Below are 9,255 nucleotides of genomic sequence, written 5' to 3' on the forward strand. Positions count from 1 at the left end.
AATTATGCATGCACAACGATCGTTTCGAAATCGACCTGCCTGGCTTCGGGTGCGTCCACTATCATAGAATAGGGGATAATAGGGAGGGACAAAATATCATAGAATATTTAGACAAAATTATAACCTTACAATTGGGCATGACATCATTTAAAATTAATTCAGAATCAAATCGAGCAATGAATCAATAGGATAAAATCTTGACATACCACAATGATAGATCTATCTCAGAGTAAACACTAACACATAAAAATGTAAACCCTGTACACGGTACAAGCGTCCACATCGTCCCACCGCTGATCTCACCGTGCACCAACGTGGTTGCCTGGCCTGCGGTTTTTAAACTTTGAATAATTAATAAGACCAAACCCCCGTTATGCAAATTAAGACGCTTGTTGCGAGGGCCATGGAAAGACTTGAACTGACATGACTCCCTGTGAATGTAGTAAACAACTTGTGCGCATGCGCGTAAGATACGGGCGTTTTGTGAGCGAGCTTCGGTTCGGTACGTTGCGTCATATCTCAGCTCTTCAAACTGTGTCTCTAGGTACCTTAGTAGTTGCGATTTCAAACCTTCAATACACTGAGCCTACAATCAAGAGTACTAGTATTCATTCTCGATTTCTTGGGTTTTATCTGTGCCACCAACCACTCCAGAAAACAGTAGTGCACAAACAGTATTTTTGGTTTTGTGTGTGCTTTTATTAATTTTAGCAAATTGAGCAGTCGAGCCAATTTTTCGAAAATGAAGACTCCATGAAGATAATGAAATTCTCTCTCCTTGTTGGGTCAGTTTTCTTGGGGGGGGGGGGGGGGGTGAAATCACAGTGTCACATTTACAATTCCAGGGACTTTTGACCACAATCGAATAAAGGGGTTCTATAAGGTTGTGTGTTTTTTCTTAAACCACTGTGCAAGTATTAAAGAAAGAGATTAATAAAGCATATCAGGGCAATTATACCCCCCCCCCCCCAACCCCCGGGCTATACGGGGCCTACTGGTTAGTGTGATACTTAAAGGTAAGAGAGTAAAAATTGAGTTTAGGGTTAGGTTTAGGTTCAGGATTCGATCAGGCGAAGGGTCTGGGGTAATTGCCCAGGGGGTATAATTGCCCTAAGGAGACAAGGCCCAAAATTAGGCAAAATTTATACATCACAGTTCACACATACATAAATCCCCCATCGCCCCTAAACAAAAACAAAAAAGAAGAAATATATGAGCCGCAGATATGGACGGAATACCTTTCAAGTGATACATCTATGTCGCTATTACTAAATACAATGCAATTATTGCTTCTTTCACAAGCGCAGTGCAACTTTGACAAAAGACGAGAGTTTCTCGGGCTAGTTAAAAATAGAGCAATACGGCCGTGTCGGGATATCCCAGCCAGTGGCGTATCTAGGGGGGGGGCAAGGGGGGCACGTGCCCCGGGCGCCACTCCTTGGGGGCGCAAAAAACGAAAAAAAAAGCGAAGAAAAAAAGAAAAAAAAAACGAAGAAGAAGAAGAAGAAAAGAAAAAAGAAGAAGAAGAAGAAAAAAAAAAACTCGCCCGGAAAGGGGGGGGGGGAGGGAGAATGATGGGGGGGGGGGGCAGAAAACCAAATCAAACAAGATAAAAACAAAGTATGATGATGACGCGGACAAAGTGACAATGTTTATTGTGTTCACACAAGAATTCCATGTTCCGTAAGCTGAAATACAAAAATTTTCGGCGGGCTCGCTGCGCTCGCTCGCCAAATATATATAAAAAAGAAGGTAAGAACAAAACTTGATGATGACGCGGACAAAATGACAATGTCTATTGTGTTCACACATGTCATTTAATATTTAGCAGGCAAAATGTTTCACGGAGCAGCGGCTGCAATTTCTTTCGTTCTGAAGCGATCGCCAATTGGATCAAAAGGCGCCAACGGTTTCGAACATGGGGGGGGGGCGCAATAAAACCCCAAATCAAACAAGATAAGAACAAAACGCAATGATGACGCGGAAATATACAAATTTCGGCTCACTCGCTCGTACTAATTTAGAGTATTTTTTCAAGTCCTCAGTTTGGTGGTATAAATTGTTATCTATAAGGCCGTCACTATATCTTGATTAGAATTGTAAGATTTAATAAGCAAAAAATGACAAGAGTTCCATGTTTAGTAAGCTGAAATATAAAAATTTTCGGCTCGCTCGCTGCGCTCATTCAAATTTATCAAAAAAATGAAGAAGAAGATAAGAGCAAAACGTGACAACGCGGACAAAATGGCAATGTCTATTGTGTTCACACATGTCATTTAATATTTAGCAGGCAACATGTTTCACTGAGCAGCGACTGCAATTTCTTTCGTTCTGAAGGCGATCGCCGATTGGATCAAAAGAGGACGCCAACGGTTTCGAACATACGGGGGGGGGGCGCAAAAAAAAATCAAAAAAGATAAGAACAAAACGTAATGATGACGCGGAAATATACAAATTTCGGCTTCAGTTTGTTGGTATAAATTGTTATCTATAAGGCCGTCACTATATCTTGATTAGAATTGTAAGATTTGATAAGCAAAAAATGACAAGAATTCCATGTTTTGTAAGCTGAAATACAAAAATTTTCGGCTCGCTCGCTGCGCTCGCTCGCCAAAATTTATATATATATATATATATATATATATATATATAAAAGAGAGATAAGAACAAAACGTGATAATGACGCAGAAATATACAAATTTCGGCTCACTCGCGCGCACTAATTTAGAGTATTTTTTTTAAGTCCTCAGTTTGTTGGTATAAATCGTTATCTATAAGGCCGTCACTATATCTTGATTAGAATTGTAAGATTTGATAAGCAAAAAATGGCAAGAATTCCATGTTTTGCAAGCTGAAATACAAAAATTTTCGGCTCGCTCGCTGCGCTCGCTCGCCGAAATTTATCAAAATTCGCTACATTTAAATCACCCTCAAAAGACCCATGCTTGAAAAAAGCATATCATGTAGACTTTGTTTAAAGTCCCTACCGGGATGGGGTTGGGGTTGAACACTTTTTCAGAAATTAGGGGCGCAATTTTCGCGCTTGCCCCGGGCGCCGTTTCCCCTAGATACGCCACTGATCCCAGCTTGTGGTTTACGGAGAAATAGGTAAAGATAGATTACAAAAAACAGTGACCCTTCGGATGTTAATGTTTTGGTTTAAACTTGTTAACAGTAATATGTCAAAGATAGCGCATATTTTGTATAATTTTCAATATGTTTTATCGGCGAGGCAAGAAAATTCGATGACATGGGTAATTAGGATAAAAGAAATATTTAACAACTTAGGTCTAACTGCAATTTGGAACAGCCAAGCAGCACATCTCACTTTAGCTGGCTTCAAAAGTTTAGTTAGTACCAGATTAAATGATATTTATAAACAAGAGTGGCATAGTAATGTAGACAAAAATTCTCAATGTTTAAATTATCGAATTTTTAAGCAGGATCTTCATTTTGAGAAGTATTTTCGACACCTTAATGATTCACAGGCAAAAATTTTATGTAAATTCCGTTGCGCTAATCATAAACTGCCAATTGTTTCTGGAAGATACAATCAGATTCCAAGAAACGAAAGATTTTGTACCCATTGTAATGAAGAGAAAATTGGTGATGAATTTCACTACCTTTTTCAGTGTAGACTTTTTAATGAACAACGAAAGAAATACTTAAAAAAATATTACTGGAAATACCCCAACACTATGAAGATGGATCAATTATTTAATTGTCAAAAGAAAACCGTCCTTTCCAATTTATCCAAGTTTTGTAATTATATAATGACACATGTTTAGATTATTAGTATTTTTTATCCTTTTTGCAAATACTACATGCCTTTTTTACAGGCTGTGCCTTCTTTACAATTGATTTGTAACTTATTTGTCTTTTCATTCTCTCCTCCTTTTTTCTTCCCCTCTCTACTTCTTCTTCTTCTCGTCCATATTTCCTTCCTTCTTGTTCACTTAGCGTATGAATTCATTTCCATATGTCTTTGTGTGTTTTCTTTTTTTTCTGTTTTTTTCTTTTTTTCCTGAACCAAAAGTCACTCGTATATCCTTTGTTAATTCACCAGTCTTGTGTCCTTCTCACTCTCCCTCTTCACCTCCATATATCCCCTCTTTCTCTCTCCTCTCTCTCTCTCTCTCGTCATATTTCCCTTTCTTTGTTTTTTTTCTCACTATATATCGTGTATATATTGTATATTTCTGTACATTTTTTTCTTTTCATCAATCGCATTTCATTCTTATTTTGTTTGTTATAGTTGTTTTGTACACTTTTCAGAGTTATTTGAAATTATTATTTATTGATATTATAATGTGCTATATGTTTTTCATTGGACTCCGATACCCAGAGTTTGGGTTGTGAGTAAATAAACTTTCAACTTTCAATAAACTTTCAACTTTCAACTTTCAACTTTCAACTTTCCTCAGAATTGCAGTCATGCGCACTGTGGTCTGTGTGGGGATATTGCTTACTTGAGACTTGAGACGGTTGGACGTGTATTTGCTGAGCTCCGGCAGATTGGACTTTATTTACACTATTGGTGTCTGGTCACGGCTATTTGTGCTTCATTTTGAAAAGCTCAGCGAGGTAAATTCGATCAGTTCATGATTTTGTGGATTGCCTTATTCTTTGGGAACGTTTGCAGCGGATTTGGTCAATTTTTTAGCGATTCTACGTACTTTAACATTTTGATTTTGATTGCCTATTTGCGCAACTCTGCATCATTGGCGCTCACATCGCATTGACTCGACCTTGGCAACTACGCCGTCTCCTTAGCGACAGGAGACTGGACAAGACTCTGCGCACCCCTTACAAGTGCGTATATCACACATCTCCAGAAGGAGCGCTCCACATAGCAACACCGAGCAACGCATCTCACGCGCTCTATTGTTACTCCTTTGTGACGTCATGGCCAACTTCAACGTTCTAGATGATGAGGTGTCTATCAAGGAGGAGGATCCCAGCCGAGCTATTAATGATGCTGTGTCCTATGCAGTGGTAGCTTCCATGGGTGTAGATGCGGCGTCCATGAAAGGTGTGGGCAAGGGCTCCGGAAGTCAAGGACGTGGTGCAGCAGGTGGAGGATCTAGGTCTACCAACACCAAGGGAGGAGACACCACTAGCCCTACAGTGGCTGGAATTGATGATGCGCTGATAGCCAACATAGTCGCCAAGGTTATAGTTGCTATCCAGCCTATCATTGTCCAAGCCGTATCTTCCGCTGTTACCGCTGCAATGAAGACCTTGCTTGAGGAACAGAAGACTTGGAAGGAACAGAATGAGGAAGGAAGGGCTAGTGGGAGAATGAAAAGGTCTGTTCAAATTGGTCATTTCGAAGTAGAACGACTCGAACAATACACAAGGAAGGAGAACGTGAAAATCTACGGTCTGAAGGAGGAGCAGGGTGAAAATACGACAGGAGTGGTGCTAGACCTAGCGAAGCAAATGGGAGTAGACATCAAGGCCACGGATTTGAGCATCTGCCATCGATTGGGCTCAACATCGGCGGATGACCATCAAAGGAAGAAAGCGCGCACCGTCATTGCTCGTTTCACCAGGCGTGAGGCAAAGGCAACCTTCATGCGAGCCAAGAAAGGCCTAAGAAAGAGAGAGGATCTGAAACATGTTTACATCAACGACGACCTCACCCGTCTCAGGAGCAAAGTCGTCCAAGAGATGAGGAAGGACACAGGCATACTACGCGTCTGGACAATAGATGGAAAGATCCATTACATTAGCAAGTCCGATGGGAGGCAGAGCATCAGAGTTCTAGATTCGCTGGACAACCTCCATGACATCGGATGGGACGAGGACCGCATCAAGAAGTTGGGGGTTTACCTTGACATCTAGGAACTCGCGGCACATGCCTGCTCCGATGACCATAAATATCATTGCTCATCGATTTCAAGGCTGAAGATTGCAGGGCTAAATGTTTGCGGTATTTCTAAGAAATGTGATTATGGCTTCCTACAAGATTTTGTCAAAAAGCATGATATCATTTGTCTCAGTGAAACTAAAACCGATTTGAATTATTCTGAGTATTTTCCTGGGTATCAATATGTGACGGCCCAGAAAAGAAACGTCTCTATCCCCCTCAGTGGGACTCATGGGTTAGCAATAATTGTTTCTGAGAGATTCAAGGGCTGTTATGAAATTTTGAATCAGACTCAGTCTGATTCTATTTTGTGGATTAAACTCGACTTTTCTGGATTCTCTATTTTGATTGGCTCAGTGTATATTCCGCATGAAGGGTCAAAGTACTATACTGACGATATTTTTGACATAATCTTAAATGATTGTACGACTCTGCGGGCTAAATACGATCTCCCGTTTGTGTTGGTAGGAGACTTCAATGCCAGAACAGGGATACTTGGTGATTTTCTTACAGTGGAAGATGATATTCAAAATGAAATTGGTTTGTCATTCATATCCGAGAATATAACTGATTCTCAATCTGAACTTGAATTGCTTGGTATTTGTACTAAAAGGTTCAACAATGATCATCATGTTAATAATAACGGTCATAGATTATTAGATCTTTGCAAAAGTATGGATATACATATAGTGAATGGCAGATTCGGTGATGATTTCGGTATTGGTCGTTTAACATGTGGCAGTGCCAGTACTGTTGATTATGTTTTGGCATCTCCCGAAGTGTTCACAAAAATTGAAAATTTCTCCATCGGTACTTTTGATAAATTTCTATCAGACAAACACTGTCCGATTTCACTCGAAATTGTCAATAAATTTGCTCATGCTGTAGAAAGATCTACTGAAAATTATAATGTTTTTAGAACAGACGTAGGTAATTGTAATGATGAAATGTCAATCAAGATCAAATGGGAGGATAAGAAAAGAAATATATTCGTTCAAAATTTTGATGATGCAGAAATACTTGCATCAATAGATTACATAGAGACACTTGCTAAAGGAAACATCTCTCAAAGTGAAATTGATAAGATCACTGGTAATCTACGTAATATCTATTTAGATGCTGCAGATGCGTGTAATATGGTTATTGAGTCTAAAACAAAGAATTTCAAGGCACGCCGAAACAAATTTCACGCAAATTCTTGGTTTGATAAGGAATGTTCTGATGCAAGAAAAGATTTTATACGAGCAAGAAATGTCTTCCGTCGAACTAAAACTGATCACAGTGAGAGTGAAATGAAACGTAAAAGTAAGCTGTACAAAAATGTTATCCGTTTAAAGAAGCAAAATCATACCTGGCAATTAAATTCAGCGTTAAGGAATTTAAAAAGTTCAAATCCGAAAGATTATTGGAAACTGATTAATAGGAAGAATAGATACTGTGAAACATCTCAAGAACTATCATCGCATGATTTTTATGATCATTTTAAAAGTTTGGGTAGTGGTAACGTACGATCTTATGATGCTGGTATTGAAGCACTGCTTCATGATATGTCAAATGAAGAATTAGACAGAGAGATTGAAATATCGGAAGTTGTCAATCAAATGAAACGACTTAAGAATAACAAGGCACCAGGCCTTGATTTGATTTTGAATGAACTTCTGAAGAATAGTTCAAAAAATCTGGTCAAGTTGATAACCAAATTGTTTAATCTTATATTTGACAGTGGCATTGTCCCAACAGATTGGGTAAACGGTTTGATAAAACCATTGTATAAAGGGAAGGGCTCACGAGATTGTGTTGACAACTACAGAGGTATTACATTATTGAGCTGTGTTGGGAAGCTATTCACGGCAGTATTAAATGATAGAGTAACTTTGTTTGTAGAATCACATTGCCTGTTAGGAGAGGAACAAGCTGGTTTTAGATGCGGATATTCAACTATGGACCATGTATTTTCATTACATGCTATTCTTGATTTTTATTTACAGAGAAGGAAAAGGGTGTATACAGCTTTTGTTGATTACAAAAAAGCATTCGATTTGGTTGATAGATCTTCACTGTGGTTGAAATTGTTTGACCATGGAATTAATGGTAAATTACTCCGGGTCGTTAAGGATATCTATAGAAAGTCAAAATCCTGCGTTTTTTATAACAATTCTAAATCAGATTTTTTTAAGAGTAACATAGGTGTAAAACAAGGTGAGAATTTATCACCAATATTATTTTCGTTGTATTTAAACGATTTTTCGTCATTTCTGTCTCAGAGATACCCTGGCCTGGATTTTCTTTCGTCAGGTATCAATGAAACGTGTTCTACCGAAGAAGTGAATATGTTTGTTGATTTATTCACATTACTATATGCAGATGATACGATTGTGTTGGCTGAAAATGCTGAGGAACTCCAGTTAGCTCTTGATGCTTTATTTGATTATTGCCAATTGTGGCATCTGACCGTTAATACTGCTAAGACTAAGATAGTTATTTTTTCCCGTGGAAAAGTTAGAACAGCTCCTACCTTTCTTTTCGGAGATGACAAAATTTGTGTCTGCGATGATTATGTTTACTTAGGAACGACGTTCAATTATAATAATAATTTTAAGAAAGCTATAAACAAACAAGTAACCCAAGCCAAAAGAGCGTTGTATTCTATGAAAAGTAAAATTTTACCTCTCCTCCTTCCAATCGACGTAAAACTAGAGCTATTTGAACGTTTGATCATGCCTATTTTGCTTTACGGCAGTGAAATTTGGGGTTTTGAAGACCTCGCCCAAATTGAAACTTTCTTTTGTAGATATTGTAAGGAACTTCTTGGATTACATAAGCGAACTCCGAATTGTATGGTTTACGGAGAAATAGGTAAAGATAGATTACAAAAAACAGTGACCCTTCGGATGTTAATGTTTTGGTTTAAACTTGTTAACAGTAATATGTCAAAGATAGCGCATATTTTGTATAATTTTCAATATGTTTTATCGGCGAGGCAAGAAAATTCGATGACATGGGTAATTAGGATAAAAGAAATATTTAACAACTTAGGTCTAACTGCAATTTGGAACAGCCAAGCAGCACATCTCACTTTAGCTGGCTTCAAAAGTTTAGTTAGTACCAGATTAAATGATATTTATAAACAAGAGTGGCATAGTAATGTAGACAAAAATTCTCAATGTTTAAATTATCGAATTTTTAAGCAGGATCTTCATTTTGAGAAGTATTTTCGACACCTTAATGATTCACAGGCAAAAATTTTATGTAAATTCCGTTGCGCTAATCATAAACTGCCAATTGTTTCTGGAAGATACAATCAGATTCCAAGAAACGAAAGATTTTGTACCCATTGTAATGAAGAGAAAATTGGTGATGAATTTCACTACCTTTTTCAGTGT

Source organism: Diadema antillarum, unplaced genomic scaffold (genome assembly GCF_040938485.1).
Source record: "Diadema antillarum isolate AM-2024a unplaced genomic scaffold, OU_Dant_1.0 seq00000593_RagTag, whole genome shotgun sequence".
Taxonomy (NCBI): domain Eukaryota; kingdom Metazoa; phylum Echinodermata; class Echinoidea; order Diadematoida; family Diadematidae; genus Diadema; species Diadema antillarum.